Source organism: Canis lupus, chromosome 1, assembly GCF_048164855.1.
Source record: "Canis lupus baileyi chromosome 1, mCanLup2.hap1, whole genome shotgun sequence".
In the NCBI taxonomy this organism is placed as follows: domain Eukaryota; kingdom Metazoa; phylum Chordata; class Mammalia; order Carnivora; family Canidae; genus Canis; species Canis lupus.
Window position 1 is genome coordinate 93,732,234 of NC_132838.1, and position 22,978 is coordinate 93,755,211.

Below are 22,978 nucleotides of genomic sequence, written 5' to 3' on the forward strand. Positions count from 1 at the left end.
AGGCGTGATCAGGAGCAGCCTGGGTGGCTCAGCAGTTTAGCGCCACCTTCAGCCCAGGACGTGATCCTGGAGAACCAGGATAGAGTCCATGTCAGGTTCCCTGCATGGAGCCTGCTTCTCCCTCTGCCTGTGTCTCTGCCACTCTCTGTCTCTCTCATGAATAAAATAAATTTAAAAACCTTAAAAAAAAAAGGTTTTTTCTGCACAACTACGGGCAGAGGGGAGCGGTGGCAGGGGGGAATGCCATCCACTTTGAAGTCAATGCCAGTGGTGCCCCCTGGACTTGAGCACAAGCAGTTACACCATAATGTCATGTGACAAGCTGTGGTCCCTAACCTGGGCCTAATTTCCCCCATCGATCATTTTCCTCCTACCGTACCTGAGGTCTGTCATCAATGACCAATGTACGAAAAGCCCAATGGAATCAAGTGTTTTTGTTCAGCTGTTCAAGTTAAGTTCACTGAAATTACATGATGAACCTGGGCTTTCAGAAGAATTCTGGGCAAAAGGAAATTAGGAAGAAGAAAGCCTATATGCACATATGACTCATGTTGGAGGCATGTTGGAGGGCTGTCTAATCTCTTCCCACTCATCACTGTTAGCAACGTCATGCTCGTTTAGCTGGGCACATATGGTTTTCTGGTCATGTGGCCCATTGCTGGGAAGAGCTGTGGATGCTGCTACTCTAGGGCTTCAGTGCGAGTGAGGCATGTTCCACAGAATTCACCAGAAGCTTGAGACTGACTCACCCCTTACAGCCTGAGAAGTCTAGCGCAAGAAAACAAAAGATCTCTCCAGGCCTCCCCCAGGGACTCCAAGGCAGCCCAGATATTACCATGGTCCCTGAAGAATGACTTGGACACAGCTCTACCTGGGGCTCCAGGTGAGTAAAGCCAGATAGGAACCCATCCCACCCACCAACTGTCAGCAGGTAAAAGTGTTCACACCTCAGACCACCACAGCAAAACAGACAGAAACTGAGTGGAATCTGGGACCCTCACCTGACATTCTGCCTCCCAATTGCTCACGTTTATGAACAAGTAAAATATGGCTCTGCCCCAAATCATACTCCACTAGCACGTCAGCCTCTAAAGTAGGGAAATCTAGAGGAGTTAAGTCCTGGGCCCCAAGAAAGATGAAGTCTCTTGACTCCTAAAACCAAATATGACCACGTATATGAAGAAATGACTGACAGGAGAGTCACTGTGATGTCTGCTTGGATGAGGTTCTTCACCTCTCTATGCCTTGGTTTCCTCATCTGTGAAATAAGGATGATGATGATTGTCTCTATTGTACAGGTACTGTGAGAATGGACAGTGTTAGAAACACAGATTGCCCTTAAATCAGTGCCTGCTGTGTGGTAAGCATCCACTATTATTACACTATTATTACTCTTTAGGACAGGAGTCTGACACAGTGCTCCCGGGCTGTAGGCAGCAGAATGACAACATGAGTTCCCTGCTTGCTTCTTGTCAGTTCCAGTAACCACAGCTTGTGAGGTGAGTGCAGAGGGCACACTGGAAAGACACCAACAGTGTTTTGTTACAAAAGGTTTATGATGATGAATAAGATTCTCAAATCCTGTCTTATTGCCAAGCTATAGTTTTAACACTTAAAGAAATGGCCCAAGCCTTTTTCATTTCCCTGATATATTGTCTGCTTGAACAGCCATGTGGGGTTAAGAAGTTTTCCATCTCCATAGGCCTCAGTTTCCTTGACTATAAACCAAAAGCTCTCTGAAGTCCCATCCAAAAGTAACATTCTAGAAGGGTCCTTGACTCCAGGCGCACACAAAATCAACCAGGCACTTTGGCACATGTGTGTGAAGTCCACTTTTTCCCACTGAAGGTCTTAGTCTTTGCTTTTTCATCTTGCTTCTGGTAATCAACATTTCAATATTAAAGTCAGAGAATTTACAAATATAACAGCTAAAAAAAAAAAAAGATACCTCTGAATGATAAAATGCTTCCCAATGAGTATTTCTAACACCTCACAATTTGTCCTGGAACTAGGTGGTGTCAGGGAACTTCTAAGAGCTACCATAACCCCACCTACTGTACCCTCATTGAAGAAGTCAAAAGGCTAGAAAGCATTTCTCAGTACAGATGTGCTAAACACTGTGCCAAGTACTGCACAGCCTCTCTCTCTCTCTCTCTCTCTCTCTCTCTCTCTCTCTCTCTGCAGCATCCCATCACAAGAATTACAGCATCCCAGGGTGGAAAAGAACTTGAAAATTTGTCTCATCTGACCACCTTCTGATACAAGAATGTCTTCTACAATATCCCCGCACCTACCCTGTGCTTAACACCTCCAGGAATGCCCCCACTCACGATCTCTAGAACTTACTAGTTTTTTCATCTTTTCATCAAGTGGCCAGGCCCACAGCTAAGTGCTACTAATCCAACAATGAACCCTGCTCTCAAAGAGTTTACGGTCTAGACAGAGGTACAGGTGAATTAATGAATGCAATGAAATATGATATTGAAATAGTAATCTTCATGCTTTTCTTTCCCTAATTTCCTTGAACAGCATCCTTCCCCAAGTCAACCAAAGGTTTTCACATATCCTTGATGAAAATGATGACTATTCCAGCAGAAATGCTAATGGATAGAAATGATTAGAACTCACTTTTGTGACGTCCAATGCAGGCACCTGAAGCCCACAGCAGAAACAGCAATTTTGAAAGACAAAAAATGCTAATGGATAGAAATGATTAGAACTCACTTTTGTGACGTCCAATGCAGGCACCTGAAGCCCACAGCAGAAACAGCAATTTTGAAAGACAAATAATTTTGACTTAAAATGTCTGGATTCTGCCAAGAGAAAAGGTCCTTAAAAATTAAGAGTCAGGGCCCCAAGACAGTATGGTGGAGAATGATCTAACTCTAGGGCACATCAGAATCGCCTAGAGTACCTATGAAAACACAGGTTGCTGGCAACCACCCTGTGTTACTGATTCCGTAGGTCCGGGATGAGTAGTATCTGTACTGTTAGGACCCTCCTGGGTGACATTGTTGCTGCTGCTCCAGGGATCACACTTTGAAATCCATCTTGACAGTGAACTGGAAAGAAGATGATCCAGGTTCAGGTCTAGGAGAAACTAAGTGACCCCCACCTGGGCTGGGAAGAAAGGTGGGGATGAACTAGAAGGGTCACACCTGGGCAATAGCAGGGCTTGCTGAGAAGAGGGACTGGACTCAGGGGGTACTTTGGGCAAAGTGGAGTCAACACTGAGAAACTTTTCATCATCATCCACCAAAAGCATCAGGGGGGCTAGGAGAGAGCTAAGCCAATGTCTGCAGATCACCTGCTACCATTTGAGCAAGCACTGCACATCACTTGTGCAAAGGATCCCGTTAACTGTTCTTCCCATTGCTGCCCAGTTAGGACCCTCTACTGACTGCTACATGCATGACACCTTAAGACAGTCTGCTTTTCCCTGGACCATCTGTATTAGTTTTCTAGAGAAACCCTAATCTATAGAGACCCTAATCTCTGCCTTCATCTTTTGCATGTCCTTTCCTCTTCTTGTAAGGACACCAGCCATTAGATTTAGGACTCATCTAATCCAGTATGACTTCATATTAATGTAATTAATTATACCTGTCAGGATTATTTCCGAAGAGGATCCCACTCCAAGTTTCCAGGTATACATCAATTTGGGGGGACACTATTCAATCCACTACTGAACTGAATCCAATCATTGAACTTCCCTTACCCCCTCTCCTTTTCAAAAGCTCAGGACACTCATTGGTCCCTTGAAATAGAAGGTGGGATTTTTGACAAATAGAAGACAGGCTCCAGAGAAGTGATCCAGTTGCAGAAAAATCCCCTAAACCTGCACTTTGGTGGGAGTGGTCAGTAATAAATCTCACTCATTATGATAATGTTGATAGGTTATTATGAGGAAGGCAAGATGCAATGGGAACCCAGAAGGCAGGACCTGAACACAGACTTGAATGTGAGGCATGGTTTCCTAACAGTTAAAAGGTCTCAGGTGAGATCTGAAGAATGAGCAGAAAATACTCAGCTGAAGATCTGGGTGAGAAAAGAGACACCAGGGAAGAGTGTTCCAGTGGGGGAGACACCTGGACAAAGACCCAGAAGTAAGAGAAAAACACGATTCATTACCAGAGCTCAAGCACACTCAAGATGGCTGGATTGTAGAGTGGTACATGGGGGTGGGAGGGAGAGCACCTAGGGTACTGAGGTGTGAGCCCATGGCTTTTACTCTTCAAGTCACACAGAATAATCCTAGCCATTCTTCAACTCAAAACTCCTTATGTCCTTTTTTCAAAGTTATTTAAACTCCATTAGTTAACATGTAGCTTATCATTAGTTTCTAATGTAGAATTTAGTGATTCATCCATTGCATATAACATCCAGTGCTCATTACATCAAGTGCCCTCCTTAATACCTGTCACCCAGTTACCCCAAACCTCACCCACCTCCCCTTCAGCCACCCTCAGTTTGTTTCCTAGAGTTAAGAGTCTATTATGGTTTGTCTCCCTGATTTTAACTTACTTTATTTTTCCCTCCCTTCCCACACGATCCTCTTGTTTCTTAAATTCCACATACGAGTGAAACCATATGATAATTGTCCTTCTCTGATTGACTTATTTTACTTAGCATAATGCCCTCCAGTTCTATTCTCATCGATGTAAATGGTAAGATTTCATCTTTTTGATGGCTGAGTAATGTTCCGGGATATATATATATATCCCACATCTTCTTTGTCCATTCATCTGTCAATGGACATCTGGGCTCTTCCTGTAGTTTGACTTTTGTAACTGCTGCTATAAACATTGAGGTGCAGGTGCCCTTTTGGATCACAACATTAGTGTTCTTTGGGTAAATACCTAGTAGTGGAATTGCTGGGTTTGGGGTAGCTCTATTTTTAACTTCTTGAGGAACCAGAGTGGCTGCACCAGCTTGCCTTCCCTGAAGTGTACACACCAGAAGTGTACGAGGGTTCCCCTTCCTCCGCATCCTCGCCAGCATTTGTTGTTTCCTAACTTGTTCATTTTAGCCATATGTCCTTTTAGTCCTTTAAAAACAGGTATCTTGTTGTCCTTAAATGTTCTCTTCTCCAAGTTAAATACACCTAATTTCTCCAAGGATTTCTTGTATACTTTAGAGTCCCATCTCAATCCTAACTATCCTGGTTGAAGTCCTGCAAATACGCTCCAGCTTGTCTAAATCTCTCCAGGCAGAATCCCCAAATGGAAGAAAATACTCCAACCCAACACCACAAGATCCATGTTTACTGATGGCAGCTTTCCCTCCTAGACCTAGGAATACAACTAAGGCAGGTCTTTGTGGCAGAGATTGCTAACTGGACCTCAATATCCACCATTACTGTCTTCCTTTTTACTAACATAAGCTCCGTTCAAGGTTTAGCTAAGCACATGGCTGCTCAACTAGAGATTAATAACTTTGTCTTCTTTGTACCTGACTGTGTGACTCCATAGCCTAGTCATGTGACTAAGTTCTGGTCCATATGATTTTCTTAGCAAAGTCATTTATTCCAGTCTTCCTCCCTCCCTCCCTCCTCTCTTTCTCTCTGGAAAGAAAAACAACTGTAGCAGCATCCTTGTGCTCAGATGTGGAAGTCCCATGTTGAAGAGAGCAGAAAAAAACAACCCACCTGGGTGTCTGGATGACTTCTTGAGGCAGAGAGTACTCTACTCACCCTAAACAGCCCACCCATCTCTGGACTGTTAGATGAGGTAGATGGAAATTTCTATAACCTTGGAGCCACTATAATGACTCCAGGAATCATCCCCATGTGGACCCTACTGATATATATTACATCTGGTATAGATGCAGGTTTATGTGCTCATCCAGAAAATATATCATCCCCATGTGGACCCTACTGATATATATTACATCTGGTATAGATGCAGGTTTATGTGCTCATCCAGAAAATATATCAAGCATCTACTAGATGCCACACACTACGGATTTGGTGGTATCGTTATTTCTGAAATGGGCAGTATATTGTTCTTTGTTTACAGTCCCTCTTGTGACACTAGGAAAGTGGGTTCAATGTTAAGTCTTTTCAGCTCCATACTGGGCCTTAGGACACTGGTTGTCTGCTCTATGGCAGCTTCTTCATCCCTAGGCTGCCCCCTTCAATCCCCAGGATAACTTCATGGAACAGTTACTGTTATTTTCATTTTACAAACTTAAAAAACTAAGACTTTTTTTAAAAATTGATTTTAATTTCCCTAAGAATCAGCAAGTATGGAGTGCCTGGGTGGCTTAACCAAGCGTCTGCCTTCAGCTCAGGTCATAGTCCCAGGGTCCTGGGAATGAGTCCTGCGTTGTGCTCCCTGCTCAGTGGAGAGTCCACATCTCCTCCCTCTGCCCCTCTCCCTGCTTGTGCTTGTGTGTGCACGCTCTCTCTCTCTCACTCTCTCAAATAAATAAATAAAACAATTCTTTTAAAAAAAGAATCAGCAAATAATATATAATCTAAGAGACAGCAAGAAATTTCTAACATTCTCAGAGAGTGATAGAACAAGATCTTGTTCAATGACCTCTCAATTCTGCTCTTCCCAAATGAACTTGGCTAGGAAGCTTTTTTTTTTTTTTCAAGAAAGGCTATTAGCTTCCCCCCACCCAGAACTTTGGGAAGGGCTGCTCTAGACAAAACTGCAATGCAAGGAGATGGGGGGAACCTCCCTGCTTCATCTGTTGTGATTCCCCATCACTTCCAGGTGTTACACCTGATCGGAAATATCTTCCTCCCAAGAGAAATTGTGATTATAAAGCTCCAAATAACAAAAAAGATAGAATTTCAGGCAACACCAGAGGATATCATTTTGCTTTGAGAGCTTCCTGAATTCCTTAAATCTTACCCAGAATGCTGCTACCATTTTTGCTCTGTTGACCTTTTAGGGAGAGGAAAAGACTAGATTTACAGTTCCAGGCTTAAACAGTTAGAAACAAAAGTGATTTCTTCCTGTGGCAAGCATTAGGATGACTCATAATTCAGGGGTTTTGAATGTGTAACTTCACAATGTGATCTCATACAGGTTCAGTAAAAAATTTGGGAAATGGGCACTGATTCTTTTATAGGTGATTCAGGTAGACAGTTGAAGACTGTATAGGGTAAGTCCCAGGAAGGCTCTAAATCTTCTATTTCTAAAAGAGCCTTCTGAATACAATATTCATACCTTCTACAAATTAAGAAAAGAAAAGAAAAAAGAGGAAAGAAAGAGAAAGCAAGCAAGCAAGCACAGAACCAGCTCAAAACAAGCAAGTATAAGAACAGGCAGCTCTGGGGTATCCAGATGGACAGGAAAGGTGGGGTTGTCAAGGAGCTGATGGCTGGAGAGGCTGGGAAGCTGGTGAGAGCCCTCTGCCCCCTCCACCTTTTCAGAAATGAATGCAGTGCAAATGCATGCTCATTAAGCAGCAGGCCTACTGGAGGGCCGGACTTTCATGGCCCTGTTTGCAATGCCAGGGACCTTGCTCCAGGGTTGTCATGGGGAAGTTACTGTCGTCCTCCTGGCAACAGGTTACCCTGGTGAACACCAAACAGCCTGGCCTGGCCCAGTAAGCTATGGGTCAGGCACGGCATGCTGTCCCCACACTGCCCTGCCCACTCTCTCCTTTCATTCCCCTACTCCCTCATTTATACCACCACCTCTGCAAGAGGTGGCATTCCTTCCTATGTACAAAGACACTACAGAAGGCATCTGTTTAAGGGACCGGGTGTCCACAGACCTTTTCTACTTCTGACCTTCCAAAGCCTGGCCAGCCGTGGGCAGTTATGCCTGCTCCCTTCAACCCCCAACTAAAATGAGAATAGCTCTCAGAATAAAAACCCCTCTCCACCTATTTTTATTGAATATCTCAGTGCCATAATTAAAACAAATGAGAAGTATAAGGAATACCTCGATGATGACAACAATGATTAAAGTCTATAACACAAAGTGAAATGAAGCCCTAACCTGTGAATTGGATCAATTTAATGTAGGCAGCTAAACAAAATGATTCAGTTAAAGCAAATCCTTAATTGCTCGTTGGGTTGCCAGATTTAGCAAATAAAAATAACCGGCAATACTACTCAGCAAAAGGTTTTTGCTCAAATTCTCTGAAGAGTCCCCTCAACTTCACGTGCTTCCTGTATCTACAAAGCCTTTGGGTGTGGAGAGCAAAGAGCCAGAATGCAATGATTCTAGGGCCCAATGGCACCATCCCCCAGCCGGTACCCCACGGGCTGGGGGATGGTGTTGACCCAGCCTGTGTGTGGCATCTACCCTGCAGGACCGTAGAAACATCATGATCTCTTTAGACCTATCCTAGAAGGAGCCATGAAAGCTTTCCCTGGGTCCCTTGTCTGTGGATGAAATGCCCTAAGTTCCCTTCCCCCGCTGAACCAGATGTAAGGGTACATGGTGAGGTGACTGACTGATCCTTCCCTCATCCTGTCCTTGATGTCTGTATCTAGTTCCAAGAAATCCAAGGAGTTAATACAGTACTGTGAACATCTAATGTAAAAATCTGCTGACTCAGAAAAATTTCCCTGGTGACAAGATGTAGAAGAGCAGTAATTGGTGAGTCAGGAGGCCTGTGTCTGAAAGTCATGGGCCATGTGATCTTGAACAAGTCATTGCTCCACTTCCCCATCTGTTTGTTATCAATAGACCACAGCAGGACATCAAAGTGGGGTCATAACAGGAATAGAAAACAATACTTCTCTGGCTTTAGCCCACTGCAAAATCCCCTCCCTGCTCTAATTTTGGGAGCCTCCAAACAGTATATCATCTCAATTCAAAATAAGTACTTTTCATTGACGTGTAGCATGCATGGCTTTCCTCCTCTTTGGCCCCGTATCCTTCAGAGATCCCTGTGGCCAAGGTTATCCACTAGCCCCCTACTGCTGGTGCAACTGGCAAGGCTCCACAGAGCCAAAGCCACCATGCCACACCAGGCCACCAATACTCAGAGTGTCAGTCCTAGGTCAGGGCCCTCAATACCTTGGTATCATTGCTTCCACTACTGGTGCCTAACTGTGACATGTGCAGTAGGGTGTTTATAGAAGCACCACCGCTCTGAATGTTCACACATACCCTGCAAACTAGATATAATAACTTCCATTTTATGGAAGAGGAAAATGAGGCTCAGAAAGATTAGATGGGAAAACCAAGACCACAAAACCTGTAAGTGGCAAAGCCAGGATTTGGACCCAGGTCCATGTGCCATTACACCAAGCTACCACTTAAGGGAAACGTGGAGCTCTAGCTAATCAAAGTTAATATCCCAAGTCCTTTACAATGTGTGCATTATTTCCTTTAGTGAGTGAGCCCTTATGATAGTAGATAGATGAACATACAAATTGCACTATATATTTGTTAAAAGATCTGTGAAAAAAGGTCTACAAAATTATCTGTCAACTATATATAGAAATACTTGTATAAACAGATCAGGAATACATTAAATTCCCAGAGAAAAACAGACCAAGTTAACAGATAATTCTCAGGGGACGAACTATAAATGGTTAATATCTATGTAAAAATCCAGCATTACTAGTAAATATCTTCAAATGCACTAAAATGAGTTTTTTTTTACCTCTGAAATTCGAAAAGAAAAATACTCAAAGTTGGTAGTGCCACTGGCTTCCAGGGCACAAATTGGTACAATTTCCCAAAAAATGATCTCGCAATTACTTAGCAAAAATCTTTTCTTTTCTTTTCAAATTTTTTATTTAAATTCTAGTTAGTTAGCAAGCAGTACAATATTGGTTCCAGGAGTAGAAGTCAGTGGTTCATCACTTCCACTGAACACCCAGTGCTCATCACAAGTGCCCTCCTTATTAATGACCATCATCCATCTAGCCCATTGCCCACCCATCCTCGGTTTGTTCTCTATCTTTAAAGCATAAATCCTTTAACCAAAAATTCTCATTGTAGGATTTAGTGCTGAAAAAATAATCAGAAACTTTTTAAAAGACTTATCTATAAGGACATTCATCAAAGTGTTATTATAAAAATCAAAAAATATAAATTATCTAAAAATCAGAAAATGGTTAATTAAATGCAGCCATATGACTGGATACCATGCAGTTATTAAAGTGATATAGTCAAAAAGATTAATGACAGGGAAAAGTTCTTATATCACCATTAATTTGAAAATAAAAATACTAAATTGTTTTAGTTTAAGTAATACTTTTGAGTTTAAAAGACTGAAGGCAATATTTGCCAATGATTCTGAACATTTCAAATGTTTTCTGCAATGATGTGTATTTCATTTATAACCAGGAAAATACAGCTAACAAAACTTCAGTTGCCTGCACGTCTTTTTTTTTTTTTTTTTTTCTAACATGCTGAGTTGGATGAGGGTCTCCAGCAACACAGAACTAAAAGAACATGGTGGATCCCTCCTGGGCAATCATTTTGGCTCTCTTTCTTTCATATCACAAAGCCAGATAGGCGCTGAACAACATAAATAGCAGTAATAATAGAAACAGTAGCAGCTAGTTTTGAGTCTTTCCTCAGTGCCAGGTTCTACACTCAGCTCTTTATACTGTATCATTCAATTTTCACAAAACCATATGAGACATGCAGCACCTTACCTGAAAGATTGAAGACAGTCTCAGGGAGATGAAAATACTTGCCCCAAACCTCAGAGTTAATGTGTGCCTAAGCAGGGGCTAGAAAACAAATAGGACTCTCCAGAATGCTTTGTCATTTCCCTAATGTCTGACTGGTAAGGGTTAGAAAGAAAATTCATTGGATTTCTTTTTTTGGAAATACAAAAATTATATTTATCCATACCATGACTTCTTTTCATAGAAGTCAAGACATTCAATTTTAAGCCTGTCTCTTTTCCTAACAAGCCAAGAGACCCTGAACAAGTCATATCGCGTCTGAGATTCTATTACCCCTAGGTATTGAAGGTTTAGCTGATTAAAACACAGCTTGCTAAGTCATTCTCCAGACCTACCTAATGGGCCTTTTGGGGGTTGAGTCTAGCATATATTTTATTCTTATTCAGAAGAGTTCATCTCTGGGCTGGTATTTTGGAACCAACATGTTAAATAATCTAGGAGGTATCTTTCCTATCCACCAATTACTGCATGGTTGAAGCCTCAGGCTTGAGATCAAGACGTAGCCACCATTGGATTTCAGACAAATCTGAGATGATGGGCATAAAATACTAAGGATGGGTCCACTGGGGATCAGTCTGCATGAGCAGAACTCAGAGAGAGACAAATCAGGAGAAAGCAGTGTGAGTCCTGGACAATGGTCCCTGCAGCCAGCCCCAAGGACAAGGGTCTGAATTCTAGGAAAGAGGTACAGAGAGTGAAGGAACCAAAGGGGTCACTTCACATTATCACCTAACAAGCTTTTGAAAAATACTGTTGACTGGGTCCTACCTCCAGATCCTTACTTAATTGGTTTGGAGTATGTGCCTGAGCCTTGAGATTTTTTTTAAAAGATTGTACTTATTTATTTATTCATGAGACACAAAGAAAGAGGCAGACATAGATAGAGGGAGTAGCAGCCTCCCTATGGGAAGCCCAATGCAGGACTCGATCCCAGGACCCAGGGATCACGACCAGAGCCAAAGGCAGTGCTCAATCACTGAGCCACCCAGGCTTGGGATTTTTAAAAGCTTCCTAAGTGGTTCCATTTTGAAGCTAAGGTTGAGATTCTGCATTAGGAAACAAGACACAAAGCCCTCAAAATGAGGTGGCTTTATGTATTATAGATGTACCCTTAAAATGGTTGAAAATTGGTATTTCAAGGACCCTCCTGGTGATTCACAAGAAAAAATAATCATCTTTTGGGTCTAGAAACAATTGAGATTCTCAATACAATACTTCCTCAATACATTTCAGGGAATAAACTCCAAAGCTCAGTCATATTTCAGTAGCTTATTCGGCTTCTGAGTTTGGTTGCATAGAAAGGATCCGGTCTCTGAGTGTATGAGTCACATGAAGCCTATCCTAACAGACTGGATTTTTCTTCTTCACTGAAGTGAGTGAAGTGGTCTGTTGTTTTGTCACTGCCTAGCTAAAGCCAGTGGGAGGATGCCAGTTATCATTTGAAGAAAAGGTATCGTTTTGAAGTACCAGAGACAGCGGATGAATTGTATTCACGAAGTAGATGTTTCACTCTACTTTTTAATTTGCTCCTGTTTGAGTTAACAGAGAGTTTCATCTTTATTTTTAAAGAATGACATTTACACAGCCGCTCAAACTGCCAATCTGTTACATAAACAGCCTTGTTTTCCAAAAGGCTGGCACCGCCTAGAGGCCAAATACGTGCAGCATTTTGGATTTCTCTGGGGAAGGAGTCTTCAACCTGCTGCCTTCAGCCACTTGTGACAAGCCTCAGTCATGAGGAGTTAGGGTCAGGAGGGGCAAACTGGATTTTTCATACTGCAAAATTTCCTAAGCCCAGGAGTGATTGGGGGAGAGTACCAGAAAGAAATTTAAAAGCCGGTCTCCAATGCAATGGTGGGGTTGGTGAGTCCCGGAACAAAAGAAGGTTCTCACGGACATCAGAAGTTGAGCTCTGGAACCAGACACTGGGCTTGGCCAGTGACTTCACACCTGGCTTTGCTATCCGTGCATTGATGGAGGAGTCCAAACCTTCTGAATCTAAACTAGGGCTAAAATCTGAAGGTTCCATAAGTTGATTTCACCAAGGTTCAGGACAATAGCCCATTAAGCCAGTATTTTTCAGTTGGTTACATATCATTTACATCAGCATCATTGTAGATACCAGCGTAAAATGCTGTTTCCTAGTGGCCACCCTGGATCCACCAAAGCAACATCTGTTGGTAGGGCCCAGGAATCTAAATTTTAACAATCTACTGCAAATAGTGTCTTGAGGTAGCTCTCATCAAAGTTTGAAATGGCTGCTAAAAGCCCCTGGGTTGCCTTGGATGGGCTGGGCTCTCTTTCGATAGAGCATGGCTTATCAATTGAGGAAGCACCAGTGTGTGCAGGGCTGACCTCAGAGCTCTTGCATCTCCCACATGCACCTAGAGGCACATGTGTACTCTGGACAGGTATGCACTGAGCCAGCCTTGGGCCAGGCCCCTTAAATCACAATGTCAACCAGCTAATCTGATCCATTAGTCCTTGCTAAGTGATTTGTGCTAATAATCAAGGTCTAGTCCCCTGGTTCTCCAACCTTAGTGTGCATCAGAATCACCAGAAGCATCTGCTAAATACAGATTACTGGGCTCCACTCCCAGAGCTTCTAATTCAGCAGGTATGGGAGACGGCCCAAGAATCTGCATTTCTTACAAGTTCCCATAAGATAATGTTGATGCTACTGATCCAGGGACCACTGGTTCTCAAGTTTTGTTGGGTATTCAAATCAACAAGAGAGCTTTAAAATTTTTTAACGAGCAGACCAAACCTCATCCCAATTCAATCAGAATATCTGGGGGGTGAGACCAAGCTATCTTGTGATTCCAACATGCAACCAAATTTGAGAACTACTGGTGTAGAACTATAGTCCTTAACACTGTTTAAGAGTGTTATGCATAAGAGCCTGTGGAATTTGCTAGGGTGAAGATTCCTGGGCCTCCATCCAACGAAAGGTGACTCAGAATGGCACCAGGAGAGCCTATGCAATGGGGTTTTTGACAAGCAGCAGAAATCTGACTCAGAATGGCACCAGGAGAGCCTATGCAATGGGGTTTTTGACAAGCAGCTCAGATACTGCTGACACAAAGTGAAGTGCAAAACCTCTTTTTTTTTTTAAGATTTATGTATTTATTTAATGAGAAAGAGAGTAGGGGGTGGGAGGGGTAGAGGAAGAGGGAGAGAGAATTCACAAGCAGACTCCCCACTAAGATATGGGGCTTGATCCCAGGACCCTGAGACCCTGACCTGAGGTGAAATCAAGAGTTGGCTGCTTAACCTACTGAACCATCCATGTGCCCCCCAAGTACAAAACTTCTAAGAGCACATGAACATCCCCATGGAAAGTTTTTTAAACACTAGTGCCCACCTATCCAGAGACTCTGATTTAGTTGGTCCAAAGTGTGGCCCCTGTATCTGAAACATTCATAGCTCCCCAGTTGTTTTCCTATTTTAATACACAGCCAGGGCTGAGAAGCACTGGTTTGTGCAACAGTATCACCTGTGGAACCTGTTAAACTGCAGGTGCCCACTTCCCACTCCTGAGTTAGTGAATCAGAATGTTTAGCAGTGACACCAGGGTATGTGTTTTTAACAAGCCTCAGAGAATATTCTGAGCATAGCCAGGTTTGAAACCACTGGTCTAAATTAAATTTCCCTTTTTTAATCATGGACTTTTCAGAAAATCTGTGAAAACTACTGGCTTAGATGAATGCTATTCTCACTGTTTCTGTTAATAACAGCAGTTCTTCAGCATCTAGACATGGGTGCTACTCTAAATACATTATCACTGATCCTTACAGCAACCTTCAAGAGCTGAATTTTAGAGGAAAGCAGTGGTAACAGATTTGTTCAAATCCACATGTCACCTGACATGAAACAGCTCCAATTCTAAGGTGGAACATTCTGAGATGCTGGGCTCTTGGTAGAGATGGAAATGTGGCCCAAGGTGGTTCTGAATGACCCACTACCTCAGGCACTGGTACCTTAAATTCAAGCAGAAAGCTTCCCATTGCCCTTGTCTGCCCACACGGGATGCTGAAAGTTCCACAACAAGTTTTGTTTAAAGAGAGAGAGAGAAGGAAGGCAGGCAGAAAGAAAAGCACAGCACAGCATATTTTTGGTGGTAGACTGGAGACTTCTCACATTGACATTGACACAAAGATTGAGCAGACATCAAGATTTAATACATGCCCGTGACAAATGGCTTTGCTTCTTGCTCAGTGGTGAATTCACAAGATCTCCATGACTTGATCTAGTGTGAGGTAATTATTTCCCTGGGATTTCTGGATCTATTCCCTCTTTTTCCAGACTTCTTCATACTTTTCCATATTTTCTTATATGGACAACTTTTAATTACTACAGGGGAACAGAAATAACATGTAGTTTTAAATCCATAAATAACCCAAAATGTCTATACCCAAGTAGAAGCTTATTAACTACAAATCAAATGAGAAAAAAGTATATCACTTTCCTTTAGCTCACACAACTGACATTTTCTGAGTTTTGAGTCTGCCAACAGATAGAAGTTAGGGGGGTGGGGGAAGAGTTCAACATAACAATTAAATATAACTTAGCTAATTCCACTTTGAAACACTCTCTTATTGTCTTAGCTCACCCCTGTGTCTTTGAGAGAAATGCTCCATCTTTCAGAATATATCCTCCTTCCCCATTTTCCTTACTGATATGGCTCCTGAGCCTGGGGGTAAGCTTCTGTGTACTTGTAGTGGCAGTAGAACAGGAATGTAATGATGGCCCATGTAGTAACCTCCATACCGTTGTCATTGTTCATGAAGACACTGGGCTGATCTACCCCCTGGACCCCTGAACCTGCTGATCACTGTAGGTACCTGATCCTACCTGATTCTCTTGGAATTGTGCTAACACCCACAGCTAGAGTCTATTGTCCTCAAGGCATCCTCTGGCTGCAAATCTTGCTTTGCGATCTTTTGTATTTTCTGGTCCATTAGTTCCCTGAGCATTTCTGTGTTTCCTATGAGGGGACAGATTTTCCCAGTTGGTTTCTCTGACGCCATAGGCACGTGCTATATATTCTGTACCAGTATGATTTCCTCCATGGTTACTGTTCTTCCTCCCCACCACCATTCCACTGAAACTACTCTTCTCAAGTTCTCTGATGACCTCCATATTGCCCAACCTAGAGGCCAATTCTCAGTGCTCATCCTATTTCCCACATTAGCAGGATTGGAGAGTTGACTGTTTGCTCCCTGAATTACCTTCTTTACTTGGGCTCCTAAAAATCCTGGTCTTCTTCTAACTTCATTATTAACTCTTCCCTGATTTCTAAATGTAAAGTAACCCAGGGCTCAGTCCTTAGGCCTCTTCTTCAGTTCTCCCTTAAATTCACTCCCACGGTGTCCTCATCTAGTCTCCTGGCTTTAAATCTGCTAACGATTCCAAATTTCGCTGTAAGTCTCAACCTCTCCCACATATTCTAGATTTCAATAACCAAGTGCTAGTCCACAGTGTCATCTGCTTAACCAACAGGCATCTCCAACCTGATCTGTCCACACTAAATTCTGATCTTTCCACCTAAAATCCACCCCTTCTACAATCTTCCTCAACACACCAGGTAGCATTTCTCCTTCTGGTTCCTCAGGCCAGAATTCCTTGTCTCTTCTCTTCCTCTTAGGTTGTCAAAGCTCATCCATTAGCAATCTTGTTGGCTCTACCTTCAGAATATATCCAGAATTCATACTCACTGTCTCTTCACTACTGCCAACTCTGGTCTAATTCTTATCTGTACATGAATCATGGCATTAGTCACCTGGCTGGTCTCTTCCTTCCACACTTTGCTTCCCTTCAGTCTATTCTCAATACAACAACCAGAATGATGCCTTTAAGCCAAAGTCAAATTAGGTTACTTCTCCATTCAAAAGTGTCCAGGAATTTCTACCTCAGAGTAAAAGCCAAAGTACTTACAAGGTCCTGTACAATCTACTCTCACCGGAACGCCTGGGTGGCTCAGTGGTTGAGCGTCTCTGCCTTTGGCTCAGGCCCTGATCCCAGGATCCGGAATCAAGTCCCACATTCGGGCTCCCTGTGAGGAGCCTGCTTCTCCCTCTGCCTATGTCTCTGCCTCTCTCTCTCTCTGTCTCTCATGAATAAATAAATAAATAAATCTTAAAAAAAACTACTCTCACCATTTCCTGCCATGTCCCACTGTTACCTCACTGACCTCATCTCCTACCTCTGCCCTTCCTTCATTCTGCTTATTAAAACACCCTTAGCCAGTTCCCTCACCCACTCCAGGTATTTATGGAGATAATGCCTTTTAAGTAGGGCCCTCTATAATAATTCTAGTAAAAAAAAATTATGAACCCACCCCCAAGCCCACCTCTTCATGCCATCTAACTCCTTACTTTTTTTGCTCCATACATTTTTTTTTTTTACCAGTGGACATGTATTTTATATATTATTTATTGTCTGGTTCTCTCAAAATAATGCAAGCTCATGATGTCATTTTGCTGGAACAGTAGGTGCTCAGTAAGTATTTTTGAGTATATCTTATTAATTCTAATACTCACTACCCCTCACCCCACCAACTGGGGCTTTGACCTGCAGAAGAGGAACCAGCACCCACTTACCTCATCACTTGCCACTGTTCCTCATTTTCCCCTTCCTTAAAGACTTTAAGTGTGGCAAACTGCATAGAGCAATTTATCTCCACTTCTCAAACTCATTTTCCAAGATAAAATATCAATAGATAGTATTTAAAATTTAAAAGTCAAAGTTATGTGTAATTCTGGAATATGGCAGAAGATAAAGCAGAGTTGAGTGGTTGCCTCCAGGGAATAAGAATTTGGAGATAGGGAGGAATAAGAGATTATGCTGTTGGGTTTGTTTTGTTCTGTTTTTTAAGTTTTGGGGTACATTCTGCAAAAATTTAAAAGAGGTAAAATACAGCAACAGAAGAATATTTCAAACCAGTGAGATCTAGGAGACAAGAAATAAACACAGAAAGACTGAACAGTACAATCAACTCACTTGTTTTAATTGCTGAAGAACCTGACATCCACTGAATGAAAGACATAAAAATCAATCATGTACATGACTGCAAAGAAAATCTCAAGAAAATATGGCAAGTAGAGATTTTACAGATCTCTTTCTCTATTAAAAATCCAGTAAGATTAGGAATAAATGATATATAAAAGGAGCTTTAGAAATTCAGAAATTCCTTTTCTCTCTTGACGGAGCTAACTTTCAATAGCACTTTCTCCCTGGGGACACAATACATAAAAAGCTTCATTTGACAGTCAAAGCTCAGCGATGACTTTGGTGTTCTAGCTAGTGACTGCCTTGCCCCTGAAGCACTGAGATTCATTGATTAAAAGGATGTGGAGCCATATGGCATCTTGATTTAAGAGGAATAAAAAATACATTAAATAATTCCTAAAATATCATCTCCATTATTCATTAGTGTGGTCATTACTTTAAATCCAGAGCCACAAAATACCATTCAACTTGATGGGAAGGACCAGAATTGCCAATCTCAGTTGCACCTCTATGAGCATCTTTGGTCAGCATCTCTGAAAGGACTGATGAGCAATGAGGCAGTAAGAGTCATCCAATTGCTAAAAAACGTCTTTAAAGTATCTGGATGAGTGCTTCTCAAAGTTATGTATCCGTTAAAATGCATGTTCCTGGGCTTACCCCTGCCCAACTGAATCAGAATATGTGGAGAAATTAAAAAATCTAGTTTACTGATAGGCTTTTTTGCTGTTTTTGAAAACTACTGATTTACATAATCCACTAAAATCAATCCCCTAATAATCCAGAGTGAACTAAAATCACAGAAGGAAATGGACTTAGCATAGTAGCTCCCGTTTTTGTTGGGGGGTGGGGAGGGTCTACTGCTTTACAGTTTAATTAAAATGAAAGTCTTAAGAATAACTACCTGACAGGCATGACACACAACTATTATACTAGGTTATCTTTTATAATATTGACCTTGACTCACTAGACATTCTAGTAAAGGAAACGATAGAGTTTCAGCTTGACATGGAACATCTGCCTTCCATCCACATTTCTCATGTTATGTCAACCATTTCCCAGCACTGGATCTCCAGCCAGTGTCCCACACGTGCAGGATGGGTATTCCCACCCCATTTGTTCACTACCCAGGAGGATCCTCAAAAAGAATACCTTCCCAAGTTAGGCAAGATATTTCACAAAATAATAAAATGCTGTTCATGAATCTCTTAATTGGTAATTTAACTTCTAAGATGTTCTAATATTTCTCAGACTAATATGAAGAGATGTTTAGACCAGTGTGCTAGGTGCAGCATAACTTACATAAGCAAAAATTTAGAATCAGCCTAAGTAGCTGTAATGATTGGAGTTAAGTGTGTCTGCATATAAGAGAACATTTAAAATAATCATCATTTAACCAAACAAATATATTTTTCCCTCACCTGGAATAAGTTCAGAGGAAGGAGGCCATCCAGGGTTGATACAGCATCTTCATCTCAGTAACCAAGGTTCCTGTCTTGCCAGTTCACCATCCTCAGGAAGTGGTTTCCATCCTTCAAGGCCCACTGCACAGCCATGTTTGCTACGTCCTTCCAGATACCCACTCACGACCTGGGACAGCAAAGGGAAAATAGGTGGAAATCTGAGCAACCAGCCAGGTTTAAATCAAGGACAAATATTAAGCTTTAAGGGACACATTGCACTGGACCAAGTTTACTGGATTCAACTTAAAATTAAGATTTTTCTTCCAACTTCTATATGGATGGGAACTACTCATGACGTTTGAATGATAGAAAATTTCTTTAAACTACATTTTCTCTGTTCACCTGAGTACAGTGAGAGTAAATTCACAGTTCTACTATGTGGTATCTCTGAACATTTAAAAAACTTTAAAGTCTCCTTCAGATGGCTTTATCATCTCAGTTTTAGAGGTAAAGGACTGATTTTCCCTTCCAAAGTGTGAGACATAAGGATCCCACCTCCGGTGTTCCTCTTAAGTCAAATGGCATCTTCCTCTTGGGCCACAGAGGAAGTGGAGTCCATATGTCTCCCTCACTGTCTCTCCTGCCTCGTCTACCCACAGTGTCCTCGGGTCAATAAAGGTCAGTTTTTCTTTTACTTCCTCCTCCTCTCTCTCTGGACTTCCCTTAGTACCAGGACCAGCTACATAATTTTTGGAGCCCAGTGCAAAATGAATCAGGGCCCCTTGTTCAAAAATTATTAGGAACTTCAAGATGATAACAGCGGAACATTAAACCAAGTACAGAGCCCTTCTAAGCATGGTGCCGTGCGGCTGTACAAGCTGTATGTCTATTTAGCTGGTCCCATAGCTGGCCCCACCTCTACCCAATGCCTTAAAGTGGTAGCTTTGGGGCTTTCACTCTCCCTACATAACTTCCTCCTTTCTGATTCTGGATTACCACTTAGACCTTATAGCTGATTAGAATAACTTCTCTAGATGTAAAGGAGGTCTGGACTTCAAGCTTACTTTCTTGTTGTGGAAATCGAACAAAATTTAACCCAATGCTAAAAGCTGATTAATATCTTTTTTAGAAAATAGTGGGTGTTTCCCACCTCTTTCCTAGAAGCCGTGCCAATCACACTACAGCGCAGGGTAAAAGATTTTCAGGATAGGACAACAAAATATCTGAAAACATTATTAAAATAGTATTCTTGTCACAAAGAAAAGAAATACAAATCCCAAACCTAAGAATAGGAGCTTATAAAACAACAACTGGATTTGAAAAAAAAAAAAAACTGAGTAAAAATCCAAAAATGAAAATATGCTCATTTAAAAAAAAAAACTGAAAGCAGGATTAGTGAAATGAGAACTTAAAAAATAAGAGCAAACATAGCCTGGAGCAATAAAGAAAATTAAGAATAAGATGTTGGGGTGCATGGGTGACTCAGTCAGTAAAGCATCCAACTCTTGGTTTCAGATCAGGTCAGGATCTCAGGGCCATGAGATCACGCCCCATGTCGGGCTCTGCACTCAGCACAGTCCCACTTAAGATTCTCTCTCTTCCCCCCTTTCCCTCTGGCCCTCCCCACTCCACTCTTGCTCTCTCTCATTTCTCTCTTTAAAAAAAAAAATATTATGAACAAGATGCTAAGAGACACGGAGGAAAGAAAGGAGACAGTTCAGTATATTCTTAGTTGAAATTCCAGAAAAATGTAATGGAGAAATCTGGAAAAAAGGCAAAAGACAATTGATAAGAATTTACCGAATCAAAAGAATTAAATAAGTAAAAAGTCATGAGCATGATAAATAAGAACAATTTCAAACACACTATAGCGAAACTACAGAATATTAAAAGAAAATCTGCAAATCAAACCAAGAAGGCAGATTATCTTAAATTGAAAACCCCCACATTCAGCCTGGCTGCAGACTAGCTGCAGAAGCAACAGATGCCAAAAGAGAAAAATTCCATCCTCACAGTTGTTTAGGGAGAAAACTGACACAACAGAATCCTACCTACAGATAAGTAATCCTGTAGGAGTGAAAGTAATATAAGTACATTTTTTATATGTCCCAAACCCAACATGCAAGATAGACTCCAGCAAGAAAGAACAGGAAGTCAGAATGAAAGATGACATTTGAGAGCAATGGTAAGAAAAGAAAAAGAAAACTGGTATAGAATATGCTAACTAACAATTACAACCATTCTTTAAGAACAAGGTAGAACTAAAACTCCAGACAATAGTAATACGGGAGGTTAAAGAGCATTCTTTTCAACAGGAAAAAAACGAGGCTAAATTTCTCATCTGTTTAGAATAACAGAAATTAACTTTAATATTTATTTTAAGGGACACATGGGAGGCTCAACAGTTGAGCGTCGGCTTTCGTCCCGGGTCGTGATCCTGGGGTCCTGGGATCATGTCCCACATTGGGCTCCCCGCGGGGAGCCTGCTTCTCCCTCTGCCTGTGTCTCTGCCTCTCTCTGTGTCTCTCATGAATAAATAAATAAATAAATAAATAAATAAATAAATAAATAAATAAATAAATCTTTTTAAAAATATATATTTATTTTACAATACCATGAGTTGTGTGTAACAATATTGTTAAAGGTACGTACTAAGGGGCTAGAAATAGAATGTGTTAACTTTCAAAGTAGGAGAGAAGGGGAAAGAGAGAAAATTTGAGCACTCCATTGAAGGCAGATGGGGGGGTAGCAAACAAAATCGAAAAACAAAAGCAAACAGAAACAAACTAAAATGGTACAAGTAATTCCAAATAAGTCATATACCATAAATAAATAAGACTCATTCACTAACAGATCTTCGCAGGTAAGTCAATGTTGATTGAGAAAAGTAACCTATGCAATATGATATATTCAAAGAAAGACATGGGGTAAAATGTCCCTCGTATACATTTAAAACGCACACATATGCTAGTACATACTGTCCTTTGATATGTAAGAATGCACATTAAAAGTATTGAAATATATTTTAAGAATGCACCTTAAACTCAACTGTCTTTGGAATGGGACAAAACAGAATAAGGAACAAAAAGGACTTCGATTTTACCTGAAATGTTTTACATTTTAATTTTTAAAAAAAGACCAAAAGCAAACATAATAAAATACTATTGGACAGTGGGTATATAAGTTGTTTACTATTCTTCATACTGTTCAGTACTTTTTAAATTTCAAAAGTAAAAACTAACAAAATATAAATCAAGATGGGGGAAAGGGAGTGAGGAGAAATCACTTACATATCTCCGAAAATATTGTTTAGTGTTTGAGTGCTTAATATAAGTATTAAGATACACATTTAAAAACACAAAAATACATTTCTCTAAGAAACTCTGAGAATTCTTTATTATTCAGATTTTGAACTTTCCACTTAATTGGTCAGAATCAGTATAGTTTTCACAGGCGAAAAGAGCAAAAAGTATGTAATCTGGGTTGCCTAATGATGGACATCAAAGGATAATGAAAGATTTTGTTTTGAACAAAATATTATGGTTCCTTGAACTAGGGAGCAGAAAGTGGTAGCCAAAGGACTTCTGTCATTTATTGATGAGCCTTAGGTTTTTAAAATTAGTTTCTGAGCCTCTTCAAAGAATCCATTTTTATCTCAGAGCTAGAAATCTGGAGCACAGAGTTGTCATTTTCAGAGAAAATGAATGCACAGTTTGCTTTAAAAAAAAAAAGTCAGGATTCTGAATCTGGACAAGAAATTAAAATTATACTGCTTCTACTTGAGTTATGTTTTGGATCTAAGAAGTTTGATTTAATCCTCATAGGGTTAATAGCTGTTCTTGATTAAAAAATAAATGAGACCATTTTGTAAAATATCCTCCTTTTCATAAAGTTAAGTGTTCAGTGTAAGTTTGAACTATCGTGTCCATGAAGTCAGATTCACAAC

General features: G+C 41.1%; 1 protein-coding gene and 1 long non-coding RNA gene across 20 annotated transcripts in view; one reads left to right on the plus strand and one right to left on the minus strand.

Annotated features, from left to right (window-relative positions):
• GLIS3 (GLIS family zinc finger 3) overlaps window positions 1–22,978 on the minus strand; it is a 552,705-nt gene that overhangs the window by 489,287 nt on the left and 40,440 nt on the right. For 16 of the 18 annotated variants that reach the window (XM_072840247.1, XM_072840236.1, XM_072840221.1 and 13 more), the window contains one exon: window positions 19,051–19,219. The gene's annotated coding sequence lies outside the window, so the exon portion shown is untranslated. Of the gene's footprint in view, window positions 1–2,914; window positions 3,063–3,603; window positions 3,821–19,050; window positions 19,220–22,978 lie in introns of those variants that run through there. The other 2 variants (XM_072840230.1, XM_072840267.1) reach the window with 2 other exon arrangements.
• LOC140640815 (uncharacterized) lies at window positions 36–6,474 on the plus strand. 2 transcript variants are annotated; one of them, XR_012037444.1, is made up of 4 exons: window positions 39–883; window positions 1,400–1,499; window positions 2,530–4,106; window positions 5,572–6,474. It is a non-coding gene; the product is annotated as an uncharacterized lncRNA (long non-coding RNA). The 2 variants fall into 2 exon arrangements; XR_012037438.1 differs by lacking the exon at window positions 5,572–6,474 and having other exon boundaries at window positions 36–883; window positions 2,530–4,276.